Genomic DNA, 21756 nt, shown 5'->3' on the forward strand with positions numbered 1-21756 from the left:
ACTGTCCGGTAAGGCATTGGGGTAGAAAGGTTATATGGTTTCGTCCAAATATTCTCTTAATTATGTAGCAACAGTAATAATTTGCTTTATTTATTAAATGTACTTCACCTACGTTGATAAACATTTTGTGATAGTATTAACTTGATGCTGCTATAACTAAGTGAGTGAGAACATTACATAGCTTAGAAAACTGGATTGCATTATCTATTATGTGAAAACTTCCTAGGAAATTGAAGAACTTGTTTTTGAATCATTACTACGCTAAGGACTTCTTGCAGGTAAGCAACATTTTTTGTGTATACTTTGATTTTTAATTACGAGTTGATATGATCAGAAATGTTTATGAAATTGACATGTTTCCAAGACAGTTGATACTAGATGCATTCTAGTGTACGCATGTAATTTAAAAAGTTGATTTTAGTCTTCATTCTTTTGTTTCTTAAAAATGTTTCCACGGTCATGAGTAGGTAGATTTAGTTCGTAATATGTTAATAATTTTTGGTCGTATTTATTACTATAAAAGTAAATTGCTAATTAAGATTACGTATTTGGGAATTATGAACTTCCACTTAAATATTCACATTTCTCTCGTTTAAAGGGGAGAATAATCTCCATGGAATTTAAATTAATAATTTAAAGCTTAATAAAGTCTTAGAATTATGGACCTTGGATTTTGCAAGTTTCGCACCAGTAGTTTTAATTCTAATTTATTGAAAATTGATTTTTATCTAAATATTTGTAAATTACAATTAAAACAATGGTGTAAATAATAGTTTATACAATTTTTATTTTTGTTCTCAGAGTTCTTTCGACATTCTAATGGTAATTCTGAACTAGTTCAATCCAAAAAAATGACTGGGTTAATGACATTGATGACATTTTTTGCTGTGTACCTAACACATTTTAACTCCTACAGCAACAGTAAGTACATGTTTTCAGCTTACAGCATGTTGTTTCTCAATTAAATATGGCATCTATATAATACTCATATTTCTGCGTAAATATGCAGATTTACAATAATGAACAAGTGCCATCAGCAAACGACCATCTCTACGGTGGAGAGATAAGTTCTTTTAAAGCATTTATATCTTAGATCACCATACGCTGACCATTCAATAAAAAAGTGATGCAAATCTTCCACAACCTCCATATTACACATAAGACACACATCTAGTTAATCTTTAAATGGACAGTTGCTTAATTTTAATGCACCATTTTTTACTTTAATAATCCATCTTAGATGGTCTAAGGACATATTACTGGTCAGGTAATGAACATCATCCAAATTGAATTCAAGCACTCTATAATGACTGTAATATTCACTATTAATTACATCGTCAACGAACTTGTTTTTGAACCATGTCTCTAAACATATTCGAATATTCTGGAATGTACCATCCCACTCAACAACATTACTAAGTGACAGAACAGTTTCCATATTTAGATTGTTCATTACTTTTTCAATATGGTTAAATCCGCTATTATAACCTATTTCATTATTTTTAAGGATCCTTCTATACTTCCAGCAAGTACGACCTTATTTACGAGATAATTCGCATCCATTCTGTTTTGATAATAAACTAAACTACGTTCTCTAACTTTCGAACTGTTCATCAAGTATTCTTATCTATTATTTACAACGTTCAGAGTGTAGTATTACTCTCATTCATATAAATTTTCATCTTTGTAGCTGAAAAAAAGTTTTAATTTTTTTGAAAGAAGGTTTTAATTTGATTAAATTCTGTTATATTTTCCAATCACAGAACTATTTCTATTCTGTATAAAAAAATTAGAACATTAGTATGCATGTTTGTTGTTGTTCAATCAGAGTAATCTTTTTGATAAATAATAAGTAGGTTTTTTGAAAATATATTTCATTTTTTTTGAAAGAAAGGATTAGGTTTTTTAAAAAATGATTTAAACTTTCATATCAATGCTTTAGTTTTATTGCAGTCACATTTATTTAATTTTATGAATACATAATCAATTATTATAAATGTTTTTTTATTCCTAGGTTCTTAATTCAAGCTAAACTCAGTAAAAACTGATTACTTTAAGTACATAAATATTGTTGATAGTGCATAATGTTGATTTTCTGATTAAATACCTCTGATGCTGGAGTACTGCCTGCAAAACTGTCCACCAATAGAAGCCCAAGTGAATTAGACGTAAATAATCTATCCAAGGAAATTTTTGTGAAGAATCAATTAATAAAACAAGTATTATGTTAACTACATATATGTAATATGCAATTTAATTTCACAATGTAATGTTAGAATTTTTACTTCAAAGAACAATTGCATGTTTTAATTAAAATGTTTAATTTGTTTGCTGTATAAAAAAAATTATAAATTTAGAAAAAAAATCTTTATTTATTCTCCTTTTCATTTCAGAAAAAAAAGGAAAAGTTCAAAAAACTTCGATAGCGAACAGACAACAGGATGAAAGAAATAATTTCCATAAATAAAAATAAACGGTTAAAGATGTTTTATTAACATGTTTGTACAGATTTATTGTTAAAAAGGTTTTAATTAAAAAAATAAAAATAAATAAAAAGGAAAACCTGAAAAAAGATAAGAAACATCTGCGAGATTGGAAGGAATAAAAAAGAAAACCTTAAAAAGGTTAAAAAACCATTGGAAAAAGTGGAAATAGTCTCTTAATTTCACTGTAATGCTGCTGTTTCTGAATTTGATAGTTAATATTGAAGGCAATCCTAGATTGTATATGTTGGGTCAAACTTGGTTCTTTTCAAAAATCAAGAAGTAAAAACCATTTGAAAAAGTAATAAAGAAAATTAGTTTAAAAAATGGCCACAAGGTAGCAGCACTTACTGGACTTGTCAACTTTGTATACACATTTTAGTTTACATATTTCCCACCAGGTAGCACTAACACTATATACAGCTGTGAAACAAGATTTCTCTTTAGTACGACATGAGTGTTTTGTGGGAGTAGAACGCTCTGTCGCTCGTCACTTGAAACATCTACGCAAGTCTCACTTCATCTAATATGAAAGAGGTATGATAACAAATGTCTGTCTAGTCAAAAAATCACTGTCATAAAGAAACATGAAAGTTCTTCTATTAGAATTATAAAAAAAATATACTTAACATCATATACGAAATACAATGACGTGTATCTGTCTACTCAAAAATAAGAGTCTTTAAGATTATTCTAAAACCAATCCAAACATCAAATATAGGTATCATGACATATGTCAACCTGTCTATTGATAAATAGGAATTAAAAATGGAATTATAAAGCCCCACCTATAATTATAAATCACCTACCTATATACTCTGGCAGTACTACTGCACACTTGACAAGCAGGATGCAATTTATGCATTTTTCTCAGCATAAAGCAATTTATTTTAGCTTACTTCCGGTATCATTAATTAATACATACTTTATACCATTTAACTGTAATATTTTCCTAATTAAAGAAAGCTCGAGCTACATAATAATTAATAAAAACAATAGAATTAAAAACGAATGAACTGCAGTTTGTACTGTCCTCCTACGTAGCATAAGAATCACTATTTTAACGATTAAAGATTCTCTTTCAAGACTGGAGGCCTTTTTTAACTATTTTTTTTTATGTTTCCATTTTTCGAGTTTTTTTTTATTATTTTTAATTTCTTATTATTTAAGAGATTAAAAGGAAAAATAAATACAATACTATTAATTAACTATTTTTTTTTATTATTAAAAAATAATCTATAAACTTTTTTACAATAAGTTTAATAAATTCTTTACAGAGTTTGGGAAAACTTCAATCGACTGGTACTCTCCGCGTTTATTTACATGAAGAAAAGTGATAAGAAAATGTAATTACACTAGAAAATTAATGAAAGATTTATTAAATCTAATGTTTAGAATCTATGCTAAGAATTTCTAAAGTAAGTACATAAACATCACAAATCTTAACTAAGATTTTCATTATTAATATTTCTACATGAATGTCATAATAAAATTGTTTTAAAATAAATCCAGTGCCGTCTCTCTGATGCCTCAATTCGTAATTTTATTATAAAGTCATTACTTCCTGTAGAGGTTTTCTCTATTGTAGACTGTAGAGGTGAATAATCGTAGAATAACACTTTTATTTAGGTTTGGTTGCTTGTTCAAGGTCTTACACTTGTAACGTTAAAACTGACTCACTCGTATCTGAAAATGATAGAAATAATTCATTTTAACTTGCTTTATAAATATTAATAAACATTTTGATTATATTATTACTTATCCAGTCAACAGATGGTTGTTTTTAGCCAAATTAAAAAACATAAAACTTTACTTAATGCTTTAAAAAATATGCTTTCATTTCTCAAGTATCTATTGAAAATTAGGAACCATCCGAATTCATTTTTCAAATCTAACAATTTCATTTAGGGCCTATGACTCTATACTGTAGTAGTAAATGCATGTATTTTATCTAATAAAACATTCATTTTTATTGGAAACGTTTAGAGAGTTGATTTTTTAGGTAAAACTCATACATAGAATTAAATAAATCTATATTTCTTCAAAATTCGTGGTTAGTTTTTAAATTTTGCTACCTTCTAGAACTTACTATAAGAAGAATTTTGGTAAACCATACAATTTGTTAATATTTTTGAATTTTTATTTAGAAATGCCTGTAATTCAATGTTTCAAGAATATTAGCTTTTTTGCTATTATTACAAATATAATTCACAAATTTATCCTTGCTTTTAAGCTTAGTTTGATCTTATTTGTTGGTAAACTTTATTTGTTGGCTAATCTGGGTAAGATTATACAGAAATTGAACGGTAACAATAAACTATCATCTTTTTTACAACGTTTTACAAGTATGATAAAATTTAACAAATTTACAAAAATTTCTATAGAAATTACATAGAATAACTTTTTTTGATAATAAACTGCTGTACGTTCACATAGATGATGGCAAATCACATAAATGATGGCATTTTGAACGGAATGCGATCCCAGATTCAAATAATTTTTACGAATTTTAATCTTCAGGATTCTAAATGGTATATTATTGTTAAAATACATTAATTTAATCTGAAATTGCTATTTTGATAAATATTGATCATCCAGACAAGTAAATATTGCATGTACATATATGTGGTTGAGTATTGATTAGTTTTGGAGCTGTCTTGGTGAACTGAGCATCACATCTGGAGTCTAAACTGCCCTTAAGTATAATATTACTTGTTTAAAGCAGCCACATCACATAAACAGAAACTAAATTTTATTTTTTAGACCAACAGAAAGAAATTGATTGAGAACACTTACGGGAAAAAGGAAGATTGGGTAAAGGCTGATTTAAGTTCTTTAAAAAGCGGCTCACAAGTAAAAGTTTCCGCCTATACTTAACTATTATTCTTAAATATGATGTAAAATTCAATTATAATGCGTAAATGAACAGTTAATGCAAGCTCAAATTTCAATATGAATGAATATTGACTTATCTAGGGTTTCCACTCTAAGGGTTACATATGAAACAATTTCAACACAAGATTAAGCTCTTACCACTAATGAAGAATTACAGGCAATGAAGTTTTTGCAAAAATATTAACTTAAAAAAGAAAATTATCGCGTAGGTTCGTGGAAATTTGCCTCGTACAAGAATAGGTAATAGGTTAAGTACTTTTTACGGATTTTCTTAAAAACAGTTTCAAAGATTTTGTTTAAACTTTGTGTACTTTTTATTTAAGCCGTATTACATAAATTTTACTGAAAACCGTTCTCTGAAAACTTATTTTGAGACCACTTTCTCAGTACAACTTCAGCCCTAGGTCACACTCGTAAACTAGCATTTAAATAAAATTTTGAGTTTTACCCTTAACTTATTATTAAACTTCACCTATTTTTTAATAAAAGTTCCAAATTTGAAGAAAATCTATCGAGCAGATTTTCAAGAATTAGCCAAAGAAGGTCAGAAGTACAGGTGCTCATTTTTGCTTTAAAAAACTATTTCTAATGGAAAATAAAGTTTTAACTATTTAATTCAACTTGATAATTTAATATTCTTTCATTTTTTAAAAGAAAAAAATTAGTATTATTAATTTTTAAATGGAACTACTTTTTGAATTCTTCCGCAAAACCATGTGCTTTTGAGTGACGTCATAAAGTAGTCCCAAATTATTTATTTAAAAAAAACCTTTAAAACTATTAATAGTGTGGGAAAATCATTTTTTTTATCTAAATTAACTTGTTATTAATCCATTTTAAACAGATTTATGCTTAAATTTGATTTTATAAAAAATCAAAGTTCAAATATGGCGACTAACGGATTTTTGCAGTCAGTTGCCATTGGGCTCCCGACCAGTCAACATCTATGCCGTTCACGTAAGTAAGATTTTATTATTTATTTAATTAAATTCAATCAAATTTTTATTAAAATTAATAAAGTGCTACAACTATCTTAAATTTACGGAGTATTAGATATTTTTTTACTAAAAAATTAAAACAATTGAATTAGCACGTGGTCGACCAATGAATCTTACATGCCTGGACAAGCAATAATTCTTATTTCTTTAATTATTTTCCTATTTCACTTAATTAATTTTTACATTTTAACATGAAATTAATTTTTATTATTATTTTAAATATTATTTTTACTAAGAAATTGAAAAAATTGAATTAGCATGCATGTGGTCGACCAACGAATCTTGCATGCCTGGACAAGCAATGATTCTTATTGCTTTAATTATTTTTCTATTTCACTTTATTAATTTTTACATTTTGACTTGTAATTAATATTTATTCTAATTTTAAATTTAGTTATTTATTTTTTTGTTGTAACTTCACTCTTGAAATAGCTTTAGACCTTGGGACGTTTCTTAACAACTTCACTAAAACATACAATACTCCGAATTGTTGAGCAAGTCACCCTGAACGTGCGACTGTCTTTACCCACCTTGAACTGAATACGCAGTGGGTAACTAAATTTTGGAAAAAAACAAGTAAGTAATAATATTTATTATTTTATTCAATAAGAACTGCAAATTAAATTTTTTTAATAGAAATTTAAATAGTTTAAAATAAAATTGAAATAAATTAAGGATTCAAATGAAACATGCTACAATCTACAATTGATTGGATTTTGGAATAATATTAAAGCGCAAAATAAGAAAGGCAACCTTCACTTTGGAGTTAAGCACTGAATAAAAAGAAAGATAAATAGAAAGAAAGAAAACACTAAGCGAATTTATAAGATTCTTATGGCTAGCCAATTACATCATAAAAAAACAATTGTAAGCTATGGAAAGATCCATCAATTTCTATTTAAAACAATTGGAGGACTTTCGTTTCCCTAAAAAGATTTCTTATATTTTTAAATATAATATACTAGACTGAAGGAAATTAAAATATTATTCAAGGTTTATGAGAAATTTTATTATAATAATTCTTCCATTACACTTCGATACAGAAAATCATAAAACGTTCTCAATTATTTAAAACAATATCTAGATTTTAAGTTTGTACAATGCAATAATAAAAACAGATAATCATTAACCTTATAGTTATAGTTAATCGGTAGGTAATTTTTGGGGAGCGAAATCTGATCTCTACCTCCTCGAGGTGCTCCCTGGGCAACTACTCCCGGGAGTAGGCTAACAGAGACAGTACACTTTTTAAAGCTCAAATGTAGCTTCAATTACCATTTACTTTTACAAATTATCTAGTATAATCTTTCGCTTCAATGTTAATTATAATTCCACTTATTTTCCATGTTCATATTTAATTAATATGGTGTAACTAATAGCATGATAATAGGGCATGAAAAAAGATAATCATTTCTCTAATTGCATGTTCACTACTCACCTAAATGAATACTTGGAATTATAATTATTTAAAACATTTTAGTGGCCACTAACAATGTTTTTACTCGGTTTTTTAAGACTAAATGTGAATCAAATATACCGACCAATTAATTATTGAGTTAGATTTATCTCAGATACACATCCTGCACAACACTTCGTGACAAAAAACACTGGCTCCGATTTTATACATTACACGTTTCATGTTTTAAAATCTTTTGTTTCTTGGTTGATTTGTTTCATTTCAGACTGAAGTTTCAGTTCCTAATCGTCTTCTTGTTCTTTCTTAAATTTCGTTTCTTTGTTGGTTTTGCAGCCTCTGTTTTCTTCAAGTCTGTATCTTTTTGTAAGCCCAATTACCCACCAGTCCGATCAGAAGAAACTATATCTTAGGAATTTCAATGAATGACTAAAATATCTAGTTTGTAAGTTAGGTTAGGCTTAGTTGTAATTTGGGCAAGTGTGCCTCTGCCTTATATGAAGAAACCATATCTAAGGAATTTCAAAGCATGGCTAAAGTATCTAGTATGTAAGTTAGGTTAAGCTTCGTTTTAAGTTTGGCAAGCGGTCCCCTGCCATATAAGAAGAAACCATATATAAGGAATTTGAAAGGATGGCTAAAATATCTAGTTTGTAAGTTAGGTTAAGCTTAGTTGTAAGTTGGGCAAGTATGCCCCCGCCATATAAGAAGAAACCATATCTTAGGAATTTCAATGGATGGCTAAAATATCTAGTTTGTAAGTTAGGTTAAGCTTAGTTGTAAGTTGGGCAAGTGTGACCCTGCCATATAAGAAGATACCATGTCTTAGGAATTTCAATGGATGGCTAAAGTATCTAGTTTGCAAGTTAGGTTAAGCTTAATTGTAAGTTGGGCAAGTGTGCCCCTGCCATATAAGAAGAAACCATATCTAAGGATTTTCAAAGGATGACTAAAATATCTAGTTTGTAAGTTAGGTTAAACTTAGTTGTAAGTTGGGCAAGTGTGCCCCTGCCATATAAGAAGAAACCATATCTAAGGAATTTCAAAGGATGGCTAAAGTATCTATTTTGTAAGTTAGGTTAAGCTTAGTTGTAAGTTAGGCAAGTGTGCCCCTGCCATATAAGAAGAAACCATGTCTTAGGAATTTCAATGGATGGCTAAAATATCTAGTTTGTAAGTTAGGTTAAGCTTAGTTGTAAGATGGGCAAGTGTGCCCCTGCCATATAAGAAGAAACCATATCTTAGGAATTTTAATGGATGGCTAAAATATCTAGTTTGTAAGTTAGGTCTACCTTAGTTGTAAGTTGGGCATGTGTGCCCCTGCCATATAAGAAGAAACCATATCTCAGGAATTTCAATGGATGGCTAAAGTATCTAGTTGGCAAGTTAGGTTAAGCTTAATTGTAAGTTGGGCAAGTGTGCCCCTGCCATATAAGAAGAAACCATATCTAAGGATTTTCAAAGGATGACTAAAATATCTAGTTTGTAAGTTAGGTTAAACTTAGTTGTAAGTTGGGCAAGTGTGCCCCTGCCATATAAGAAGAAACCATATCTAAGGAATTTCAAAGGATGGCTAAAGTATCTATTTGTAAGTTAGGTTAAGCTTAGTTGTAAGTTAGGCAAGTGTGCCCCTGCCATATAAGAAGAAACCATGTCTTAGGAATTTCAATGGATGGCTAAAATATCTAGTTTGTAAGTTAGGTTAAGCTTAGTTGTAATATGGGCAAGTGTGCCCCTGCCATATAAGAAGAAACCATATCTTAGGAATTTTAATGGATGGCTAAAATATCTAGTTTGTAAGTTAGGTTTACCTTAGTTGTAAGTTGGGCATGTGTGCCCCTGCCATATAAGAAGAAACCATATCTCAGGAATTTCAAAGGATGGCTGAAGTATCTAGTTTGAAAATTTGGTTAAGCATAGTTTGTATGTAGGGCAAGAGTGCCTCTGCCATATATGAAGAAACCATATCTAAGGAATTTCAAAGAATGGCTAAGGTATCTAGTATGTAAGTTAGGTTAAGCTTAGTTGTAAGTTGGACAAGTGGGCCCCTGCCATATAAGAAGAAACCATATCTCAGGAATTTCAATCGATGGCTAAAATATCTAGTTTGTAAGTTAGGTTAAGCTTACATGTAAGTTGGGCAAGTGTGCCTTTGCCATATAAGAAGAAACCATATCTCAGGAATTTCAACCGATGGCTAAAATATCTAGTTTGTAAGTTAGGTTAAGCTTACATGTAAGTTGGGCAAGTGTGCCTTTGCCATATAAGAAGAAACCATATCTTAGGAATTTCAAAGGATGGCTGAAGTATCTAGTTTCAAAATTTGGTTAAGCATAGTTTGTATGTAGGGCAAGAGTGCCTCTGCCATATATGAAGAAACCATATCTAAGGAATTTCAAAGGATGGCTAAAGTATCTAGTATGTAAGTTAGGTTAAGCTTAGTTGTATGTTGGGCAAGTGGGCCCCTGCCATATATGATGAAACTATCTTAAAAATTTCAATGGATTGCTAAAATATCTAGTTTGTAAGTTAGGTTAAGCTTAGTTGTAAGTTGGGCAAGTGTGCCTCTGCCATATAAGAAGAAACCATATCTTAGGAATTTCAATGGATGGCTAAAATATCTAGTTTGTAAGTTAGGTTAAGCTTAGTTGTAAGATGGGCAAGTGTGCCCCTGCCATATAAGAAGAAACCATATCTTAGGAATTTTAATGGATGGCTAAAATATCTAGTTTGTAAGTTAGGTCTACCTTAGTTGTAAGTTGGGCATGTGTGCCCCTGCCATATAAGAAGAAACCATATCTCAGGAATTTCAATGGATGGCTAAAGTATCTAGTTGGCAAGTTAGGTTAAGCTTAATTGTAAGTTGGGCAAGTGTGCCCCTGCCATATAAGAAGAAACCATATCTAAGGATTTTCAAAGGATGACTAAAATATCTAGTTTGTAAGTTAGGTTAAACTTAGTTGTAAGTTGGGCAAGTGTGCCCCTGCCATATAAGAAGAAACCATATCTAAGGAATTTCAAAGGATGGCTAAAGTATCTATTTTGTAAGTTAGGTTAAGCTTAGTTGTAAGTTAGGCAAGTGTGCCCCTGCCATATAAGAAGAAACCATGTCTTAGGAATTTCAATGGATGGCTAAAATATCTAGTTTGTAAGTTAGGTTAAGCTTAGTTGTAATATGGGCAAGTGTGCCCCTGCCATATAAGAAGAAACCATATCTTAGGAATTTTAATGGATGGCTAAAATATCTAGTTTGTAAGTTAGGTCTACCTTAGTTGTAAGTTGGGCATGTGTGCCCCTGCCATATAAGAAGAAACCATATCTCAGGAATTTCAAAGGATGGCTGAAGTATCTAGTTTGAAAATTTGGTTAAGCATAGTTTGTATGTAGGGCAAGAGTGCCTCTGCCATATATGAAGAAACCATATCTAAGGAATTTCAAAGAATGGCTAAGGTATCTAGTATGTAAGTTAGGTTAAGCTTAGTTGTAAGTTGGACAAGTGGGCCCCTGCCATATAAGAAGAAACCATATCTCAGGAATTTCAATCGATGGCTAAAATATCTAGTTTGTAAGTTAGGTTAAGCTTACATGTAAGTTGGGCAAGTGTGCCTTTGCCATATAAGAAGAAACCATATCTCAGGAATTTCAACCGATGGCTAAAATATCTAGTTTGTAAGTTAGGTTAAGCTTACATGTAAGTTGGGCAAGTGTGCCTTTGCCATATAAGAAGAAACCATATCTTAGGAATTTCAAAGGATGGCTGAAGTATCTAGTTTCAAAATTTGGTTAAGCATAGTTTGTATGTAGGGCAAGAGTGCCTCTGCCATATATGAAGAAACCATATCTAAGGAATTTCAAAGGATGGCTAAAGTATCTAGTATGTAAGTTAGGTTAAGCTTAGTTGTATGTTGGGCAAGTGGGCCCCTGCCATATATGATGAAACTATCTTAAAAATTTCAATGGATTGCTAAAATATCTAGTTTGTAAGTTAGGTTAAGCTTAGTTGTAAGTTGGGCAAGTGTGCCTCTGCCATATAAGAAGAAACCATATCTTAGGAATTTCAATGGATGGCTAAAATATCTAGTTTGTAAGTTAGGTTAAGCTTAGTTGTAAGATGGGCAAGTGTGCCCCTGCCATATAAGAAGAAACCATATCTTAGGAATTTCAATGGATGGCTAAAATATCTAGTTTGTAAGTTAGGTCTACCTTACTTGTAAGTTGGGCATGTGTGCCCCTGCCATATAAGAAGAAACTATATCTTAGGAATTTCAATGGATGGCTAAAATATCTAGTTTGTAAGTTAGGTTAAGCTTAGTTGTAAGTTGGGTATGTGTGCCCCTGCCTTAGAAGAAACCATATCTAAGGAATTTCAAAGGATGACTAAAATATCTATTTTGTAAGTTAGGTTAAGCTTAGTTGTAAGTTGGGCAAGTGTGCCCCTGCCATATAAGAAGAAACCATATATAAGGAATTTCAAAGGATGGCTAAAATATCTAGTTTGTAAGTTAGGTTAAGCTTAAATGTAAGTTGGGCTAGGGTGCCCCTGCCATATAGCAAAAAACCATATCTTAGGAATTTCCAAGGATGACTAAAATATCTAGTTTGTAAGTTAGGTTAAGCTTAATTGTAAGTTGGGAAAGTGGGCCATGCTATATAAGAAGAAACCATATATAAGGAATTTCAAAGGATGGCTAAAGTGTCTAGTTTGTAAGTTAGGTTAAGCTTAGTTGTAAGTTGGGCAAGTGTGCCCCTGCCATATAAGAAGAAACCATATATAAGGAATTTCAAAGGATGGCTAAAATATCTAGTTTGTAAGTTAGGTTAAGCTTAGTTGTAAGTTGGGCAAGTGTGCCCCTGCCATATAAGAAGAAACCATATCTTAGGAATTTCAATGGATGGCTAAAATATCTAGTTTGTAAGTTAGGTCTACCTTAGTTGTAAGTTGGGATGTGTTCCCTTGCCATATAGGAAGAAACCATATCTTAGGAATTTCAATGGATGGCTAAAATATCTAGTTTGTAAGTTAGGTTAAGCTTAGTTGTAAGTTGGGTATGTGTGCCCCTGCCTTATAAGAAGAAACCATATCTAAGGAATTTCAAAGGATGACTAAAATATCTATTTTGTAAGTTAGGTTAAGCTTAGTTGTAAGTTGGGCAAGTGTGCCCCTGCCATATAAGAAGAAACCATATCTAAGGAATTTCAAAGGATGGCTAATGTATCTATTTTGTAAGTTAGGTTAAGCGTAGTTGTAAGTAGGGCAAGTGTGCCCCTGCCATATAAGAAGAAACCATATCTTAGGAATTTCAATGGATGGCTAAAATATCTAGGTTGTAAATTAGGTTAAGCATAGTTGTAATTTGGGCAAGTGTGCTTCTGCCTTATATGAAGAAACCATATCTAAGGAATTTCAAAGGATTGCTAAAGTATCTATTATGTAAGTTAGGTTAAGCTTAGTTTTAAGTTTGGCAAGTGGGCCCCTGCCATATAAGAAGAAACCATATCTTAGGAATTTGAAAGGATGGCTAAAATATCTATTTTGTAAGTTAGGTTAAGCTTAGTTGTAAGTTGGGCAAGTGTGCCCCTGCCATATAAGAAGAAACCATATATAAGGAATTTGAAAGGATGGCTAAAATATCTAGTTTGTAAGGTAGGTTAAGCTTAGTTGTAAGATGGGCAAGTGTGCCCCTGCCATATAAGAAGAAACCATATCTTAGGAATTTCAATGGATGGCTAAAGTATCTAGTTTGTAAGTTAGGTTAAGCTTAGTTGTAAGTTTGGCAAGTGTGCCCCTGCCATATAAGAAGAAACCATATCTTAGGAATTTCAATTGATGGCTAAAATATCTAGTTTGTAAGTTAGGTTAAGCTTAGTTGTAAGTTGGGTATGTGTGCCCATTCCATATAAGAAGAAACCATATCTAAGGAATTTCAAAGAATGGCTAAAATATCTAGTTTGTAAGTTAGGTTAAGCTTAGTTGTAAGTTGGGCAGGTGTGCCTCTGCCTTATATGAAGAAACCATATCTGAGGAATTTCAAAGGATGGCTAAAGTATCTATTATGTAAGTTAGGTTAAGCTTAGTTTTAAGTTTGGCAAGTGGGCCCCTGCCATATAAGAAGAAACCATATTTTAGGAATTTCAAAGGATGGCTAAAGTATCTATTTTGTAAGTTAGGTCTACCTTAGTTGTAAGTTGGGCAAGTGTGCCCCTGCCATATAAGAAGAAACCATATTTTAGGAATTTCAAAGGATGGCTAAAGTATCTATTTTGTAAGTTAGGTCTACCTTAGTTGTAAGTTGGGCATGTGTGCCCCTGCCATATAAGAAGAAACCATATCTTAGGAATTTTAATGGATGCCGGATGGAATTAGTTTAGAAGGTAGCTGAAAAGAAGGTTGTATTTAGGTAAAAGAGTGACATTGATTATAAGAAGAAAACGGTTGAACAGGTTGAAAGCGTACGCTGGTTTTTGAGAAAATTTTCGGGATCGTTTCATTTCAAATTCGTCTAAGGGTAGGAGATCTTTTTTAATTATTATTGATAGCTTTCTCAAAGCAGTCTTATTGTTTCTACATTATTTGCTTTGCAGTCAGTCGGAAATTTTTAGGACTTTTATTTTTAATAATTGATTCACTTACTCTTACAAATTTCGATTGTAATTTTAATAATAATTATAATTCCACTTATTTTACATTTTCATATTTAATTTATATGGTGTAACTAATAGCATGATAATAGTGCATGAAAAAACTAAATCATTTCACTAATTGCATGTTCACTACTCACCTATACGAATACTTGGAATTATAATTATTTAAAACATTTTAGTGGCCACTAACAGTGTTTTTACTCGGTTTTTTAAGAGCAACTGTGAATCAATTTACACAGACTAATTAATTATTTTAGTAGATTTATTTTAGATACACATTCTGCACAACACTTCGTGCCAAAAAAAAACACTAGCTCCGATTTTACCCATCACACGTTTCAGTTTTTTTTAATTTGTTATTTCTTGGTAGATTTGTTTAGTTTCAGGCTGGGGCTTTTGTTGTTAATAATTGTCTTCTTCTTGTTTGTTGAATTTCGTTTTCTTTGTTGGTTTTGCAGTCTTGGTTTTCTTCAAGTCTGTATCTTTTTATGATGCCAATTACCCACCAGTCCAAAAACCCCTTTCTTTCCGAACGCATTTCTAATTATCCCCTTATTTCCCTAATTTCCCCATCCAATATATAACCTAGAAATCTAGGTTTACGCCATTCTAGTCACTGGTCTATGCAGACAGATCTCCCTGTATATCCCTCAATCACTAATCGATTTATTTACCCTATTCCCTTTTCCTCCAATCTTTTCCCAAACCATTTTTAGAAGCTCCATAGTATGGAGTTCTCCTTGATCCCATGCCGGTTTTAAAGACCAACTAGAATGCGGATGTGGGTAGAAAGGCGTTCTTTGGGGAGCGAAAACTGATCTCTACCTCCTCGAGGTGCTCCCCGGGCAACTACTCCCGGGAGTAGGCTAACAGAGACAGTACATTTTTTAAAGCTCAAATGAAGCTTCAATTTACATTTTTTCCAAATTTAATTAAACTTTAAAAACAGAAATATATTCATAAACGATAAGCGAAATGATTACAAATTAAAAATTGAGACAGTTTTAAAAGAGTTGTAGAATATGACAGTGTTATCTGGTGCAGTTTCGCGAAAGTTTCGAGATATATATGAAAAATAGCTAAAAAAAATATACCTGAAATGCTCCAGTTCGAACTTGAAATAAAACTAATTATATTTCGTGAAGTTATTTCTACAGCAAGCGTGTTTAATTTTTTTCTGTATTGATATCTTCTTTTCGCTTAAATTTGCCTTTTTCCTTTTATGATCAAAACTTTAATTAACTATCGAAAAATTCATTGCCAGCTAAATATACAATTTCTGTACTAATCTAGGAATCAGGGTCCTTTTTAAATCAATAATGGTTTATTTACAAAAACAAGTAAAAGTGATAAACAGAAAAATGTATACATAGCGATACTTCATGAAAGAATAAACATTCTGACCTGAATGCAATTAAAGAAGGCCTTTTGTTAGTTAAAGTGTAGTTTATTTAGTGACGTTACACTGAAACAACATTATAGCTTACTAACAAATTAAACTATTCATGTTCCAAACAATTAGTTTTAAGTATAGTTAAGATAATTAATAAGATCAAGGATAATGAAGAATGTCAATGATAATGAAGATTTAGAATCAAGCTTTGATGTGGAAACCAAAAAATTTAAATGCTACTTAGTTATAAGTTAGTTTTAAGTAACGCAATTCCCAAGCTGTGTTGAGGAAAACGAACTTCGTTTAGTTAAGTTTGTTTTAAGAGACTTTAAGTTTGTACATTGTATTAAAAAAAAAGATATCTCTTTCTATTTTTCTCTCTAATCCTCTTGATATTAAGCACCAGTATGACATATGACAAGTTCTATGACGAAGGGCAAAGCAGCTGTGATATGGAAGCCAAAAATGGTTAATACGAAATAAATAAATAAGAAGCTATAGAAGTGAGCCAAATCCTGACACACAGTGATGTGGAAGTCATAGTTTTAAATTAATTAATTTTGTAAATTTGTAGCTGTAAGTGTGATGAAGTGATGTGAAAACAAAAAAATTTTGTTGACATAAGTTAATTTTAGAAAAAAGCTTAAATTATTCTGGGGACATATTATTGTTTAGTTGTTAATTAGTTATAAGATAAGTTAAAGAAACGCTAATTCCATGCTGCGATAAGGAAACCAAATACCACTTCAATGCTTATTATTAATAAGTTAGTTATAAGAAACGCTAGACTTAAGCTGAGATGTGGAAAAAACCCATAATTTAATCGCTAGTTAGTTATAAGCTAGTTTTAAGAAAACGCAAGCGCTAATGCTGTGATGAGGAAACCAAACATCGTTCAGTAATTAAGTTCGTTAGATTTAAATAATAGTTATAATTCTGATGCAGTGATGTGGAAACCAATATGTTTTCAAACGTAATTTAGTTACTTAGTTTTATAAGATAGTTATAATCTTCGTGAGACGATGTGAACACCAAAAAATCTTTCAAACGTAGTTTAGTTAGTTTACTAACTCTTAAGTAAGTATAAACCAGAAGCTGTGATGTGAAAACGGTGTAATATAATACGAAGTTATATGATTCGCACATGTATCAACTTTGATGTCACACATGAGATGGATAAATAGAAAAAGGAATCTAACTCTACAATATTTTTACATATGGAACATATGTTTTTAACATTCTCATCCAGGTAAAAAAGAACTTAGTTTTAAGAATTAGTTTTAATGAGTCTGGGATGACGTTATGGTCGAGCAAAGTGGATATGGATGAAGGAATGGATTGGAAGTCCTAGAAATATTTTGGATGTAATGGTAGATGGCTTAACGTACAATGGAGAAAAGAATTTGTTCTAATCAATTTGGCATTTGTTGAAATTGGTCCTTTCGTTGTTGTAAAATCTTATTTTATTTTTTTTTTTACGAAAATGTTTATTGGATCTATTGTAGTTTGTATAATCTCTCATTTGCTTTGAGTGCTATAAGTTGAATTGATACTCCAAAAAATGATTCACATGGACTTTATAAAAACAATTCTTTCCTAGTGTTCCATACCCAGTCGATTATTAATCGCAATTGAATTATAATCACTGCTGCTCATCATTAAATATTTTGGGAAGCAGATTTGTAAACTCTGTTCTTATTAGTATTGACTCTCTATATTTATCATTAGAATTTATGTATTTTATTATTTGTCTCATGGCACAGACTGTTAATTATTTAGGCATTTATTCCTCCTGAAACTCATCATTATTGACACACGTTGGAATTTCGTAAAGTTACAAGTTAATACTTGATTTTACTTTTCTTAGTGAATCTTTCCCTTTTGTATTAGGAAGTAAGAATTGAAACTGACTATAATATAAGTGACAATAAAAACTGATAGATGGCACTAGTTTTAGTTACATTTTTAGTTGTAGTCTAGCATTAGTTTTAGAGTAGCGATAGAATTAAGTATTAGCTATAAAATTAGATATAGTTTTAAGAATTAGTTATAGAAGTAGGTATAGTTTTAGGAATTATTTATAGTAGTAGGCATATTTTTAAGAACTAGTTATAGAAATAGGTATAGTTTTAAGAATTAGTTATAGAAGTAGGTATAGTTTTAACGAATTAGCTATAGAAGTAGGTATAGTTTTAAGCACATTTAAAGGCCATCATATCAGTTTACATCCATCGAAAAAGTTCAGGTGTTGTGAAATGCAGTTTTAATAGATAACTAACCTAATTTGTTTAAAATTCTTACTCCTCTTACATTATGTTACTAACCTGTATAAAACTAGCTCTTACTCCAACTTCGTATAAAAGATAAGTGAATTTGAAGCTAAATTCCAGACATGCAATTTTACTCTCTTATTCCTCTAAAACTATCTGCACCTTACGCTCCTTTGCGGCGTGAATGAACAATACTCCTCTTTCTTAGTTATTAAAAGTATGAAGGAGAACATTGCAGACATATTGCAGATTACTTATCAAAAAAATTTCTAGATCAACCGAATAAATAAAATGTAGTATGTATAAGACTAAGAAAGCTCCTTTGGAGAAATACAATCTGGGCCAGTTGTATGTCCTGTAATGCATTGATTATTTTAATTTTCATTTAATCTGTATTTGTAATTATTAATTTTTGGTTTGTTTATGTTTCTATGTTATTAATCTGTAACACCATCACAACCATGCTCCTGTGTATGGGGTCTACCCCTATAACAAATAATAAATTGAATTGAATTGATTATTTTAATGTAGAATAGTTCATTCTCAATTAATTCAATTATATAATGTTTCTGTTTTGTAAAAACTGAAGTGTTTCTGTTGCATATAGAAATGTATTAGAAATATGCAAACAGAAAGCCATTCACAAAGCTTAAATATATCAGCATATTGCATGTTCGATTAAAAGTTTCCCTTCAAAGATTTTACTAATTTACACATTTTTTAAATGATTAGAATCGCATATTCGTTCATTTTTTACTTAACAATAATTATTTCGCAGTGAAAATGCAAAAAATGTCCGTGTTTTAAACTTAAATTCTCGCGCCTCCCCCGTATAAAATACATTTTCAACTTCTAAGTTCTAAAATTTTACTCGCACAGAATTTAAAAAGAAAAACATTTCCATTTAACATGTACTAGATTTAAATTATTTTAATTCATAATTTTTACAAATGTTTGATAATTCGTTAATATTTTGGATAACACCACGTAACCTCCCTTACTTAGCCTGCTCAGTTAGTATTAGTATTTAGTAAGTGCAGTGGATGAGAGCGTTATTGGAGTCGAAATCGCTACCCAAATCTGGTTATTCTACCTTTGAGATGGTTGAAAGACCGAAACTGGTAAGGGGTTTAATAAAAATACGTCCTGCTACGGACGAAATTACTAATATTACGCTCTGCGGACGTAACCTCATTTTCATAAGACTAATAAATTCTTGAGCCATTACGAAGACCCATAAAAAGTAAGGTTCGAGAAGTGTTAGTTCAATATCTAAGTGAAGTGACGAAAACCACAAGTCAAGATGCTTAGTCGAGGAAGATGAGTACGATAAGCTTAATTTAATAAGGAGTTAGATCTGTACATGAAATTGACTACTTATAATGAAAATTTTAATACGTATGTTGTGACGGGAATTCGTGAATGCTCTCAACAGAATTCGTTAGTGTAGCTCATTAGTGCATAGACTAAAGTAAGTTATGAATGTTATTTTTGAGCATGTATTGAAGTATTTATCTCGAAAAATTGATAAAAACCAAAAACTCTCTGCAATTAATAAAAGACAGCTATAGCAGCTGGTATGGAGCAATCAGTACTTTGACTGAAATCGTGGGGTACTTACTACCTTTCCAATTGTCAACGAATTCAGTCTCCCCAATCAAAAATCTTAAAATAGTAAATGCTCTTCGGTTCACATTGATCTTACCATTCATAATGGCCTCAAAATCTTTTATCATCTTATCTAGTGAAATCCTTTCATTGTAAAATTATTTAATGCATATCATTGTTTTAGTTTAATTACAGTCACATTTATTGAATTCTATGAATATTTCATTTTGCTTGACAAACTTAATAAACTAATTATTTAAATTTATAGCAGACTGTAACTTGACTAAAACAAGTTTAGCACAACAGTTAAATTGCAACGTAGGATTAATTCATGTTAAAATAGTTTAATGTTTTACAATGATACGTTAGTACGATACGATACGATAATACGTTCTAAATTATTGATCCGTTTAAAAGATTTAAACTATAATTTCAGCATTCATATTTTATTTATTTCTCTTTTGAAAGATACATGTTTATCTCAAACTAATGATTTCATATTAATTTTTAGTGTTATTGAATAAAATGTTTTTTAATTCAAGAGTAACTCTATAAACTGTTAATTTCATTGAATAATGATTTTCAGATTGAAAGCAGCCAATACTGGGAGTAGTGCCTGCAAAACCGTCCATCAACTGAAGTGGAAATAAAAAAGACGTTGAGAAAACATTGATCAAATGAGTATGTATGTATTTTTTCTTATGAATCAATTACTTAATAAATGTATTATTTAGGTATATTGCATGTTTGTATCACAATCTTATTAAATGTTTTTTTGACTTAAAGTGAAAATAAAAAGTAATGTTTGGTAGGAGAATAAATAAAAACCTTTAATTTGAAAAGAAAAGTTTATTTGCTTACCTATTTTGTTTTTACTTAGACTTCATATATTACATTATTAAAAAAATATAAAAAATAAAAAAAAATATAGAAAGAATTGCTAAAAAACGTTTAAACCTAACAGAGAAACTTAAAATAGAAAAGATATTAAGGTAACGAATGTGTTATCTATTCTAGTCTAACACTCATCACCACTCTTCCAAAGAATGGTTAGGGAGATGTTATTGCTTTTAGAAAACTTTTCTGTAGGTTAGAGAGGTAAACTGGAGTCACAGTAAAATAAGTAGTAACCAACATCAGGTTAAATAGTACGCAGTTGTAACTTCCAAAGACACTATCTGAGAGAGAATAATGAAGCTAATATTCCACAAAAATAAGGAAACTTCAAGTGCAAAATTGGTCGAAAAAACAAGTAAGTTCTTAATATTACATAAAATTGCATGTGCATGGCTCGAACATCTCCAAGTTACTGGTTTTCTCTACTCAATATTTCCAATGCAATATAAAGTATAAATGATAAATCCCTTTTAGCTCCTACTTTTTACTCTTCATCTTGCTCCCCTTCCTTTGCAGTCTAATTATTTATTATTTCACAGAAAAATAAAATGTTTAATACAATTTTTTCCCCATAGGTATTTGATAAATTATCAGATTATGCTATTAAAATTTTATTTAAAAGTGACCTAGGGTAACCTTCCACTATAAATGACCTGGGGGGGGGGGGGTAGAGCGATGTGTTCCCGACAAAGGTTCTTAACCATTATTTATTATTGCTTAAGCATGTAAACAGGGGGGGGGGGAAATTCCAGATAAAACAATTCTTTATTTATTTCCTTATATATTTAAAAATATAGTACAAAAGTCTAGCATGGAAAAAAATGTATAAAATTTAAGAAAATCACAAAGGAATGTAATAGAAAAGTAATGTTTGCCACCAGGTAGCAGTGCTGTAACCTTCCTCTAAATATGACCTAGGGGTTGATAGAGCGATGTGTTCCCGACAAAGCTTCTCCCCACCCTTACATATCCCTCTATTATATAGGCAAAGAGGGAAATGAAAAAGACGTTGAGGAAACATCGATCAAATGAGTAAGTACAATCAACTTTTCTTCTGAATCAATTACTTAAAAAATTGCATGTTTCTATCACTATCTTATTTAATAAATGATTTTTTGACCTAAAGTGAAAATAAAAAGTATTTAGTAGGAGAATA

The 21756-nt window shown here is 30.6% G+C and overlaps 3 long non-coding RNA genes across 4 annotated transcripts in view; 2 read left to right on the plus strand and 1 right to left on the minus strand.

Annotated features, from left to right (window-relative positions):
* Positions 1-7548, plus strand: LOC141447848 (uncharacterized). Its single transcript, XR_012454628.1, has 5 exons — positions 1-278; positions 802-3020; positions 3761-3901; positions 6223-6335; positions 6809-7548. It is a non-coding gene; the product is annotated as an uncharacterized lncRNA (long non-coding RNA).
* Positions 3764-21756, minus strand: part of LOC141447847 (uncharacterized) — a 25348-nt gene continuing 7355 nt past the window's right edge. Inside the window, exon 4 of the long non-coding RNA XR_012454626.1 lies at positions 3764-4169. This is a non-coding gene — a long non-coding RNA (uncharacterized lncRNA). The remainder of the gene's footprint in view (positions 4170-21756) is intronic.
* The window catches only part of LOC141447846 (uncharacterized), a 3741-nt gene continuing 1050 nt past the window's right edge, over positions 19066-21756 (plus strand). The window contains exons 1-3 of one of the 2 annotated variants that reach the window (XR_012454621.1): positions 19066-19216; positions 20290-20955; positions 21482-21632. This is a non-coding gene — a long non-coding RNA (uncharacterized lncRNA). Of the gene's footprint in view, positions 19567-20289; positions 20956-21481; positions 21633-21756 lie in introns of both variants that reach the window. The other variant, XR_012454622.1, reaches the window with a different exon arrangement.

This window comes from Rhodnius prolixus, unplaced genomic scaffold (genome assembly GCF_049639745.1).
Source record: "Rhodnius prolixus isolate KJV_2025 unplaced genomic scaffold, Rpr scaffold_13, whole genome shotgun sequence".
NCBI classification, from domain to species: domain Eukaryota; kingdom Metazoa; phylum Arthropoda; class Insecta; order Hemiptera; family Reduviidae; genus Rhodnius; species Rhodnius prolixus.